This window comes from Pimephales promelas, chromosome 4, assembly GCF_988280905.1.
Source record: "Pimephales promelas chromosome 4, fPimPro1.hap1.1, whole genome shotgun sequence".
In the NCBI taxonomy this organism is placed as follows: domain Eukaryota; kingdom Metazoa; phylum Chordata; class Actinopteri; order Cypriniformes; family Leuciscidae; genus Pimephales; species Pimephales promelas.
In genome coordinates this window covers 33862111-33875072 of record NC_142772.1, presented here as the reverse complement: position 1 = coordinate 33875072, position 12962 = coordinate 33862111, and the positions used below count along the sequence as shown (strand labels likewise).

At 38.2% G+C, this 12962-nt stretch overlaps 1 long non-coding RNA gene across 2 annotated transcripts in view; it reads left to right on the top strand.

The window, feature by feature from the left end:
* The window catches only part of LOC148981733 (uncharacterized), a 70736-nt gene that overhangs the window by 20461 nt on the left and 37313 nt on the right, over nt 1-12962 (top strand). For both annotated transcript variants that reach the window (XR_016168347.1, XR_016168346.1), the window contains one exon: nt 1499-1545. This is a non-coding gene — a long non-coding RNA (uncharacterized LOC148981733). The remainder of the gene's footprint in view (nt 1-1498; nt 1546-12962) is intronic.

The following is a 12962-nucleotide window of genomic DNA, read 5'->3' as shown; positions in this document are numbered from 1 at the left end:
AAAATATATTGAAATATATAAACATGGATGTTTTTTTCTCTCGTAGTTTACCATTCTTAAAATTTATGCTAAATGTGGATCCCATGAAAAGTTTTTCAGATGTTTCCTAATCCTGCTTTTTTTTCCTGTAAAGGACTTGATTACACATCAGTATCCACATACTTGTTTAGTTAGTCTCACTGTAATAATTAGTCTCAGCCAAGGTGTCAAGGGCTACATGATCAATAACGCTGAACCTGAAGACCTCAGATCCGTGGTCATAGTTCAGAATTCAGTGTAAGGGGAGTCTGTGAAACAATAGTGCCCTCTTCTGGGAAGAGAGAAGAGAAAAGGCCAGAATAAGGCCAGCAACAGATAGGAGACACTTCTCTAAGAGGAATAGAAAGCTTTGCGGTAGATGTACTCTTATAATAGTCCCTAATGGAAGTGAAACACCAACCCAAAATAGTGAAATCCAAACAGGTTAAATCCAACTTCAGAGAAGTAAGATGAAATTGAGATGAACACTCTTGCTTGGCTTGTATGCAAGTGTTGATTGCCTCTTTTTAATGTCATTGAACTTTTGACTGTTTTAGGAAACAAAAAAGATAAATGTAGCTCATGGATTAGATATTAGTCACAGACAGGATATAACTGAATGATAGACCAAGACACAGACACTCACAATTTGCACAGCGTCTCACAGTCAAACACGCACACACACACTTTACTCATGTGCATTGGTAGAAATGGAGCTGTCTGGTGCCATGGCAACCAATGCGGATATCCACCCCAATTCCCACCCCCTTCCTCATCAGAAAGAGAGAGAGAGCGATACAACGTTAATTAAAATGGAAGCAGGGAATAACCGGAGATCGAGGGGGGGAAAAAGAGAAAAGCATAGCTTCTACACGATAAAAGGTTACACTTTGCCTGCAATGCAAATAAAACAGGAAATGAGACGAATCCAGATTTCTGTGCTGTGTGCGAGAAGTTGAGTGAAGTACGTGAAATGAAGTCCAACATAATTAAACGGGGTTTTCGCAAATTTGACACAATTCCAAATAACGAAAAACTGCAATTTACAAGTAGGGAAATATGTTACCTATGATATATTTTTTTTTCTTCCTTGTATATTCTTTCGTTTTAATAATGATCGTCTTAGCCACTTTTGCTTTGGCAATAAAAATGTGTAAATATTTGTCATGCAGTGAAGCACAAGGAAAAACTGAAACATTAAGGCGCACACACACAGACAGGAAAAGCACCAGCATGAGCTAAACAGGGCGCCAGGCCGGGGCATTTGAGGACAACGTGGGAGGGAGGAAAGCAGGGGGGAGGGACTAAGGTAGATTTAGAACAGGAGAAAAGAATAGAGAAAAAAGAGGGGGGGGGGGGGGGGCTAGAGTAAAGATCATGACGTGCCTACACACACCTAAAACATAGTTTAAAACATTTCTTTAAAGGTTTGACTGTAATTCTTTCACTAAACTGAGGTTTTGTTGTATGTCCCTTACAGGTGAACCTGCAAATTCAACTTGGAATTGAATATTTCCCACATAAGAGGTAAGGGCAAAGTGAAATGTCCCTTGATATTAATGGTTGCAGTACTGTAGTGAACCTGCAGGTGGCAGACTGTCACACCAGCGTCCTGGTTGAGCTGTCTTTACAACTGTCTTCGAAACATTACCCAGCAGAACAGTGTTATAAAAAGGGAGTGGTTGGTGCTACCACCCCTCTATAGTCACAATTCATGAGTCGACCAGAAATGATCATCGTAATTTGGTTGTGCATGTGTGAGTGTGCTCCTATAGTTGGAAAGGTATTCCACATACTGCAATCTCTCTTTTGTGTACTGTCAAGCTCTTACAGTCTATATGTGGACTGCACAAACGTGTATTCAATCGCTGTACATAATTAGCTAAATATTATGGATACCTTTTTCCTTCTGAGAGTAAAAAATAAAAATGTAATTGTGGGAAAGTTACATAGCAAGAGATACAGTTATATTGTGAGATAGTTACAGTACACGAAAAGTCACAAAAAGCATTGTGACATTATATATTGTAACTGTGACTTTCTTTCTCTACATTTTTTATTATCTCAAAAGATGAGAAGTCGAATGATGTCATATTGTGAATCACATTGCGCTAAAGTTGCATTAATGAGAGAAACAAGATACTGCATGTCGTATTGGGAGTTATTAAGTCAATTGCGAAATGTAATGTTGCAATAATGACAGTCACAGTTTCAAAATTTGGAGAAATGAAGACACATTTTGAAATGAAAAATTGCAATTATGTGAAACAACACAATTCTGAAAAATCAAGTAGCATTTGCAAAATGTACAATCACATTTTGAAATATCAAGTTGCAATTACTAGACAGTCAAAATTGTGAGTTATAAAGTCACAATTTGGAACAAATAAAGTTGTGTTTATGTGAAACAAAGTTGCAATTGTGAGATGTAGCAAAATTGAGAGTCTAATTTTGAAATAAAAATTATTATTGTGAGAATGAAGTTGCAATTTACTCTGAGACGGAAATGGGCATCCATTAAATACTGAGGTCATAACCTGCAAAAGTATTTTCTTTCTGAATCAACAGTAATCATATCAGGATTCAGCACATCTGTGCATTAAGCAAGAAAGTGAAAACATGACTCATCACCAGTCTCCTGGCACCCTCTTAGGGCCCATCTTTGCCATGGGATAGCTGCCCATGGATGTGCCCAATCAAATAAACCTTAATCTCTAAAGGCCTCCAGGCCGATCTGGCTCCATCCAGTCCTATACAGGCAGGCCACAAGTCTGCCTGGGCCTCGCTTGAGAAGTCATGCCCACTGCGCCCTCCCTGCAGCGGGTACGGGACTGAGGGGAAATCATGCCCCCCTCCCTTCTTTCTCTCACCCAGGCCTGTTCGAGATAGCCAATAGTATAACCAACTCGGACAAAGTTAAAGTGGTTCGAGACAAGCTTTCATCCAATCAGAGCACACTGCAGTAGAGCAAGCAGGTGGGTGGGGGGTGGAAAGGAGAGAGACAAGGGGAAAGACAAAGGAAATGGAAGATGGAGCGATTGACTTGGCACAAGGGAGAAGAATAGAAATCGAGAAAGATCGAGGAGAAAAGAAGATGTTGTTTGTCGGAGAGGAAGCAACGAGTATCGACTGTTGCTGCACTACTTATTGATCGTTCTCAAATGCTGTTTGTCCAGCACAGTCACAGAGACGTTTATCTTCACGTGTCGTGTGCACACAACCAGACGCTGTGTGAATTTTGTAACATTTGTTGTAACAACCGTAACCGCCTGTGTTCTTTGAGTAGTAACACCCACATTGTGAATTCTGGACCTCAGGGCAGGAGACAGACACACTCCATGCGTCTTCCTGCCAAGATTCGCCAAGTTCACTCACCAGTGAGAAATTGGTTAGTGTAGCAGACTGACTCCGCCTCATATCACTCATCCTTTTCCAGCCATCAATAGACAGATGTGACCCAGGCGGACGAGAGTTGATGGAGGAATGGGCAGAGAGCAGAGCTCCCACACACACTGAGAGTCTATCTATCCTTCTGTCTGTTTCAATAGATGAAGGGAAGAGAGTTGATTGAATGAGTTCAGCTGCATTGCTTTGCATTCTGCTTCAGGTCTGCAGAATCCTTCTGTCTGTTCATCTCTCCATCTTTTCATCTTCTGTCTTCCTTCCATTTCCTGACGGCTGTTTGTCCTCTCTGATACCACACACAACACGTACAGGAACACAAACGTCCAGTGGGGCAACATTATCTAAAGAATAAGGCAATGTAATTGTGTTTTATCTCCTACCGGAGTTCATCAGGATATACTCGGAATACGACACATGCAAAGAATCCAATAAAATCTAATTGTCTTGCTGAATGGACTGCTAAAAATATAGTGTGCTGAGTTTGGGTATTCCAATTATACTCAATCTTCACTGACACTTGTATACCCACTTGTGTGGGTTTACACAATCTTCTCAAACTTTCATACTGCATTATACTGTGTTTATATAGGCCTAGTTCATATGTTTGTGGTCGGAAAAATGTTTGTAGATACATTTTTTTGTTTTACAATTGACACATTTTACATTGCACTGCCTGATGCACTTTTATAATGGTAAAAATTTTGGTGAAGACAGTGCAATAGATTTGCAGGCTTTATCCTGTCAATGTTAAAGGATATCTCCAGATGGTCGTGATGAAAAACTATTAATATCCGTTTAGTGTCCGTCATAACCAGATTCTTTGTGGCAACGGCTTTCTTAGAATCAAAGGCTCCAATTTGATTGGATGGTTTTATGCAATTTCTGGGAGTCAGGATACACTGATTTTTATCAGGATAACTTTGGCAAATCCAAAGTCTTTTTCAATCAAAGTTTATGGGTCATGGCATCTTACATTTTTCAAAGATATTCAGTGATTGGTTTGTCTTGTTATCAGAATCAGAAAGCTTTAATTGCCAAATATATTTACTAGGTGTGTAACTCTAAATACATTTTTTACTTAGAAATAGTAGCTTGCCAAGCTATAATCTACTCAACATTTGTGAGTAGTCATTGTCTTAAGGTTACAAATAAGATCAGTGGATCTCAACCTTTTTGACTTGAATTGCGTTGTTACGTTGCGTTGAATTAAATGTTACGTACCCTCAAACAAGTTTGTTTGAAAGGGGCAACATTGAGGTTGTGATCAGGAGATGGTGCACGTTATAATGGCAAGAGACGACCCACACTCAGAGTTGTGAAAATATAATGTATGATTTATTTGACAAATGATATTTTTAATGCAAAGATAAATAAATATAATAATAATAATAGAGTATAAGGACGTAAAGTGAAGCCAAATAAAAGAAAGGAACAAAACAAACACCAATTAACTAAACCCCAACCTCTTAGCTCACTAATAACAAAAAGAAAATAAAAGACAAAGATCTATAGCGCAAAGCGCCCTCTCTACCTACTCTAACTAATAACAAAACATACAAAAGTGGCATTCACTCTCTTACCTGGTGTAGTATACATCGAGTTTACTAGGTGTTGTTTTATGTACATCACGTGACATCTTACCTGTCCAAATTACTCTTGGTAACCTCAAAACACGCCATCAAGGCAGAACACGTTACAATTAGTAACCTCAAAACACGCCATCAAGGCAGAACACGTTACAAGTGGTAACCTCAAAACACGCCATCAAGGCAGAACAAAACAAAACCGAGTAATGTCTGTAACAGAAAAATAACGTACATACAAGCGGCAATCAACACACAGAAAGAAACAAAAGCTGTCTTGCGTTCTTCTCCCGCTTCCATTTAAACTCGAAGGTTGAACTTGATAGGCCACGGGAGGGAGATGACGTCATGATGTAAATGAAGATTGACATCGCTCTCAACCAACAGCGGACAAGAGATGACGCAAACCTAAGAATATGATAGTGGTAGAAGAGAGAGAAGAGAAATAGAAACCAAAAAAAAAACATACGACCACAGGGACGTAACACCCCCTTTTGTGCAACAAAATATTCAAAAGCCCTTCAAATTGCCGAAGATATTTCGTCTGGAGTTTCTGCAGTAATTTTGACAATGCTGCTTGTTTTCAAACTTTTTGGAGTGTTGATTTACTAATTTTCAAGATTTGGATTCTGTATGTTCTTCAATAAAATAAATAGTTATTGAGGGGGAAAAGTCTGTTTATTTTCATTTTTTTTTAATATAATTAATTTTAAGTGCACCCTCTGTAGAAGTTTGCTGAGGCCACCCAGGTTGAGAACCACTTGGATGGTATTTTTAAGACTTCTGTTTGTATGTCCATGATATTATGTGCTATTCCATGCACCTTTTTACTGTCACCACATAATGCACAATAATTTATATAAGTTAACCACATAATATTTACCATTGAACTTGGCAGGCATAAATGTGTTTGTTTGGATGGTTTTGCATTTCTATAGACATAAATCTTTGTTCTTATCTGGATCCAAGTTTTTATTATTACTTTATGATTCTTTTAAAGCAGTACTGGAAGCCACTCGGGCAGATCGCCACATACTGCTCATACCAACACATTATCCCACTGAATGCCTGGCGAAGAATGCAGCACATCCCTCACCCTCCACCCCGCTATATCCCTCTGCCTGACTTTCCACCATCTCTTTTTCACCAACCGCAAAGGAAAGATGAAGATAGAAATTGAGAGAAAGTTGCAAGATAATAAATTCAAGCATAAAGTCTGTGAGTGGGAATATATTTGGTTTGAGTGATGAATGACAGGTGTGTGCTGAATTTGATGAGTTATGATTCTGCAAAAGTGTGTGTTTGAGCGCATTACTTTTTAACCGTTGTGTGTGTGTGTGTGTGTGTGTGTGTGTGTGTGTAGCGGGTTCAGCTTGGCAAGGTCTATTCTTCCTAATATATGTATGTTCTACAGGTATGACTCAGTGATGGAAATGAGCAGGCATGAGGTATGTGTGCTGGTTTGTGTAGAGGATGTGACTCAGGAGGCACGCATTGGTTGTTCAGCTTAAATCGTTCGATATGACAACTGGAGTAATCAGTTTGTTCAGTAGTCTGAGCCAGCAGAGAAAATGCTCTGTGACTCATACAGAAAGGCAGGGTGAAGCTCACACACACAAACAATATAACCCAATGGGCCATCATTCGCTAAACGTAAGATAATTTGCTATAAACATAAGATGATTCCGGGTGAAAATGCCTTGGTTGTTTGTTTTTCTAAATAGTTTTTCATCTGTGTTAGTTGAGCACAAAATGTGTTAATTGAAGTTAAAGCTACTCTCTCCCAAGAGACAATACCATAAACCTGCTCATATGTAATGTACACAAAATATCATGATGAAAACATTTTGGCTGTGTATATGCATACTAGACAGTATACTCAGGAACTTTTTCAGTGTTTTGGTCAGTGCTGAAGTATTTGATAAACCTCATATATAATTATTTTAGTAAACGCTGAAGGATATGACTTCACCTCAAATCTCAGATTAGTAAGCACAGTCCCTGTGGTTTAAAACCGCCTTTTAGGCCATTCGTATTATGGTATTATATTCATAAAATAAATCTATGAAAATAGTTTAATGATCTTGAGGTGTATAAGCAGGGTTTTTTTTTCTCCAGTATAAACGATTATGTAGTGAGTTTCAGTGTTTTTGACAACAATCCTGGTGTAATTTCCTGGCTTGATTCTTTGAAAATGAGCAAATTTGCACCAAAATGTTATCATAATGGAGCATTTTTTATCATAAGAGAAAAGGCTGAAATGGAAAAAGCAGCATGCATTTAAATTTTAATTTAATGTCAAGTCTTATCATATTTGTGATATCTTGCCAGAAAGAGCCCACTTTTACAGTTGATGAGACATGTATATCTGCTCTATATGTGTGATGAGATGCAGAGAGAAATCCAGATTGGCAATAAGGACTCAGTCTGAAGACCAACGGTATTACCATATTGTCAAAATTCAGATGTGATTGCAAACTCATCTTGCATGTGCGTTGCCTAATTGTGCATACACAAAGTGTGACAATTCAAATACTTAAATATAACGCAAATAACATTTGCATTTCCCAAGATACTCCTTTTGGATACTGGCTGATTGCAAAAGAGTGTTTCCCGTTCTTGAACAGATTGCTGGCTTGCGCTCGTCTGCCCTTTGTGTGATATAAAGGGACTAACCAAAATTTAATGTAATGAGTGCAGGGAACAGATGGACTTGTATTTAAAATTACAGTTTTATTGAAATTAGTATTCATTTGGCACATGCATAACTACTGGTACACCTTTTTTTCTATACGGTTGTTAATTATTAAAACAGAAAAATGTTGACCTTTTTATTCTAAAATCACACCAATAAAGGAAGTAAATGTATTTAACATTGATTGAATTGCTCCTTAATCAAAGCAAAAGCTAATTGAAAATAATTGTTTTTCAGCCCAATGAGTTCAGAATTTTCAGATTTGGCTAAGAATGTTTTTTACTGCATTACTATTAACCCGTTTAATCCCAAATTTTTTCTTGCAACTTGAGTACATGCGTTTTACTCCTTAGACCTCCCTAACACTCAAACAATATGCCTTTTTTGATTTTATGTTGGTTAAGTTAGTGAAATATTAGGTTTTATACTCGGTCACAATAGTGACCGGTGGGAAACTACATAGTCAGATTTCATTCAAATTCTTCAATTAGACCTATTGACACAATTCATTACAAGACATCCAATATCTCGTTTTGACATTTCGTGAAGAAGGCTTAGTGAGGTGAAAAGGTTGTCATGAACAAAGTTACACCCTGGAGGAGCTTCTGCTTGTTCGGCTAGACCCCTATGGGCTAGACCATGTCTACACTTCGGCCCTGTCCTAGGCCAGTTTCAGATAGATGTGTGTGCACTCTTTCAGTGCAATGAAGATGGGCCGAATGTTGTAGAAAGGGTTGTTTGTGGTCATGTGTAGGGCACACCATTTGGTTCTCATGAACATCTGCACAATCCTCCAGTTCACCTCTGCATCGCCATTCAGTAGTCTACCTGGCAAATGGGCCGTTTCACCCTGGGACTCCCTATTTGAGCCATCACTATCACAGTCACTTTCAATTTGGGGTGGGGGTGGGGGGAAGGGGGTCATGCACGTCAAGAAGGTCCAACACATTGAACGTTTCTGGGATACTGATAACTGCACTAAACAAAATTATAAATGCAACACTTTTGTTTTTGCCCCCATTTTTCATGAGCTGAACTCAAAGATCTAGACCATTTCTATGTACAAAAAAGGCCTATTTCTCTCAAATATTGGTCACAAATCTGTCTAAATCTGTGTTAGTGAGCACTTATCCTTCGCCGAGATCCTCCATCCTCCTCACAGATGTGGCATATTCAGTGTAGGATTGCCAATACCCGCCAATATCTGCCTATACCTGTGTTTTCAATTGAAGCACTGCTATACTGTTATACTACCGGTCACAATTGTGACCGTAAACAGATTTACAAATCTTACGAGCAAAATATAAATGCAGGAGTATAATTCTCAAAATATATCAGTAGTAGACCCTTTAAAGAATAAATGTACAAAATTTGATAGTTCTATCTGTAAATTAAGATGTTTTATATACTACTTATTTTAGTAGTCTGAGGAAGAAATCTTCTTCTAGATGTGCAAGCAGGAAGTGAACTGATCTGGTCATGTGACCTTTCACACTAGTCACATGACATTAATTGATTTTAATCAAGACAATCTATTTTGTCATTTAAAAGTTGAATTTCTTGCCCAAAGTCAATAACAACATTTTTAGAGCTTCCAGAAATAAGAAAAAAGCTGCGGTCACAATTGTGACCGGTGGGATTAAACGGGTTGATAAGTTAACTAAGTTCATAAATGAGTTTGCAGATCTCCTGGGGATCATCTTGACCAAATATGACCTAATATTTGAATAATTGGTGATTTTAACATTCATTTTGTTCTGCTAATGCCTTAGCCTATTATCTTCTTTAAATATTGTTCAGTGGGTTAATGGTCCCACTCATTGTCATATGGTCTGTCTGTGGCCAATATTGAAATTAGAGAAACTGATACACTTTCTGACCCCAAACCATTGCTCTTTTCAACATTCCTTCCTCTACCACCCACAACTGTTCCACCCCATGCTCACTGGTCTCGCTCCCACATTCTCATGTTGTGTTCTCTGAAATGTATTTTGCGGCCAAAAATTCTCTCATCTCGGGCTCCCCTACTTCTCATCCAGATGTTGATGAGCAGCTATAGGCTTTTAATAACAAATGTTCCAACATCTTAGACTCCATTATACCTCAAGCTTATCTATCCTCAAAACAAACCCCAGCCATGGATAACCAGCAATAGTCGAATATAATTTGAATATTGCGTACACTGTCGAAATGGAAGAAAGATGGCCTTCAAATTTCTTTTTAATTTCAAGTAATTTCCAAAAAACAGCCAAGGCAACTAAGATTAAATTCTTATCTGAAATCGTTGAAAAAAATTCCCATTGTTCCAAAACGCTCTTAAACACTTGACTCGGTCTTAAACACTTCTGTCAAGTCCTTCTCTATGACCTATCCCACTGAGTGTGAAAACTTTCTTAATTTCTCCTCTGAAAAAATTAATATTACTCAAAGTTTTACCTCGAGAGTATGTTCCCGATCATTTTTTTTTTCCCTGCTCGAAATTGTGCTACTTTGATCTGTTCTCCCTTCAGACATGCAGGGAAATCACAAAACTGAAATCCACATTTTCTCCTCATTATATTTTACCTTCTCGCTTTATAAAACAGGTGTTTGACACCGTTGGTTCTGATGTTCTGCGTATCATTAACAACAGTCTATTGCCTGGGATTGTCCCTGCTTGTTTTAAACTCGCCACTGTGACTCCCATCCTCAAGAAACTGTCACTCGACCCCGCTGTATATGCGAACTACAGACCTATTTCCAACCTATCTCTCTTATCAAAAATACTTGAAAAACGGTCTTTATACAGCTGCAACATTATTTACACATTAATTCAATTTCTAAATTGATTTTCAATTTCAATCTGGTTTTAAACCCTCTGAGTCCGTTCTTTTAAAAGTTTTTAATGTCATTTTGATAACGACAGATGCTGGTGATACCATGGTTTTAGTGGTATTAGATTTGAGTTCAGCTTTTGACTTTGTAGATCACAATAACTATCTCGGCTAGAACGTTTGATTGGTATCTCGGTACGGTCCTCAAATGGTTCCAGTCTTTCCTATCAACCAGAAGTTTTTCTGTTAGATTAGCTACTCATCTATCTTCTGCGACTCACCTCAATTGTGGGGTACCCCAGGGATCGATTCTGGCACCCCTACTATTCTCATTGTACATACTTCCTTTGGGATCAATTATAAGTAGATGCATTCCACTGTTATGCGGACGATACCCAACTCTACATACCTATAAAACGTAATGATAACACTACAAGTAAGAGACTTAAAGACTGTCTTCACGAACTTAAGCTGTGGCTCACTAACAACTTCATGTTGCTAAATGACGACAAAACCCAAATCATCCAATTTGGTCCGAATGAGCTCCCTGACTGACGTACCGTTCTTGGCACCCTCACACCATACCTCACTTCTAAAGTTAAAAACTTAGGATTTTATCTTGGCAGTAGTCTTAAACTGAACAAACAAATTAATGCCACAGTTTGAGCCAATTTTTACCATTTACGGTGATTAGCCAAAGTCAAGCCATTTTTAAACAAGAATAGCTTTGAAACAATTATTCACGCATTTTTTTTAACATGATTTAACTTTTGTAACTCATGTCGGGCTACTTCTCTCTTCCATCTCTCGTCTTCAGATGGTCCAAAATGCGGCTGCCCGTCTGCTCACTGGCAACCGATAACAAGATCACATCACCCCAATCCTACGTTCTCTGCACTGTTAACTAGTCTGATTCAGAAATGATTATAAAACTGTATTATTTATTTATAAATCTCTTAGCTACCAGGCCCCCAAACACCTTTCTGATTTAATTATTACTCATAACCCATCCGGATCTCTCAGATCAAGAGATCAGCATCTTTTGGCTGTTCCACGATCTCACTTAAAACGCAGAGGCGATTGAGCTTTTGCAGTAGTCGGCCCTAAGCTGTGGAACACCCATTACATATTAAATCAGCTTCCACTCTTGCTGAATTCAAATCTTTGCTGAAAACACTTTTTTTTCCTCTAGTGCATTTAATGTACCATAACTTGTGTGTTTTTTTTTTGTCTTGCCTGGTTTAGTGTTTCTTACTTTACTGAACAGCTCTCAACATGCCATCATGACTTTTGCGTAAACATACACGCCACTTTCGAGTCAAGTGGCATGTTATCTCTATGCATTTTGAGCTATCCGCATTTATCCGCGTGTATGTCTACGCCATTAACGTCCGAGTGATTCCGCGTGTCTGTACACGCCGTCAAATGTCCGTGCGAAATGAAGCAAAATGTAGATCTACATCTGGGGAGCGATCTTTTTTTTTTCCTTTTGATGGTAAGGGAACAGTCATAAATGCCATTAACCCCAGTGACGGTTAGGTTTAGGGACGGGGTTGAGGTAAGTCATATATTTATATATACGGTAATAACGTTAAGTCAACAGCGTTCATAAACACGCCGAAAAGCGATTATGCGTCTTGATAGCACGCCAAAAATGGAAATACGAATTGACGTGTCGTACAGACGCTACTTCATGATCAGTCTGGGCCAACCAAGGTTGATTTTAAATGTGCTTTATAAATAAAATTGATTTTATTTTATTTGAAGTACTGAAGGTTTAATGATGCATAAAAAATGCCAGGGGATTCATTTAATTTTTGTTTCATCTAACAATGTCCACAATTGTTATAGAAAGCATTTTACAGTTGGCATTAAATAGGTGACAGTAGTGATGTAAATATTTGAAGTGATGGGGAATAATGATGCCTAAATAATAGTACCAAAGTGTTTTGGCTGTATTCGTGTGTTCGAGTGTTCCAAAATGTGTTCCAGTTCCCAGAATGTGCCAAAATGTGGAACCTTGAAACATTTTCTTGACTACATAACTTTACATAGCTTTAAAGAGGAAACAAACATAAGTGGCCTTCATGCCAAGATATGATGAAAACAAGACAAGCCATCTGTAAAGTGATGGAATATCTCTTGCTAAATGATTTTGAAGTGTTCTACATTTATTAATACTTTCAAAGAGGGTAATAATTAGAAATTGTGCTTTCCAGGACTTGGAAAGTCATGTAAATTTAAAAAGTGAGAACCCTTAATTAAAGCTGAAAAACATACTGTTTCTTTTCACAGTGTAGTATGCAGATACCATATGGAGAGGGTTGATTCCCCTGAAAAGTATAAACACAACCAAACACATTTTAGCTGATGGCATGAGTTTTGGACTGGACTATATTTTTACCAAGCCAACTAAAGATTGGGGCAGTGTTCAGAAAACCTGTTTGA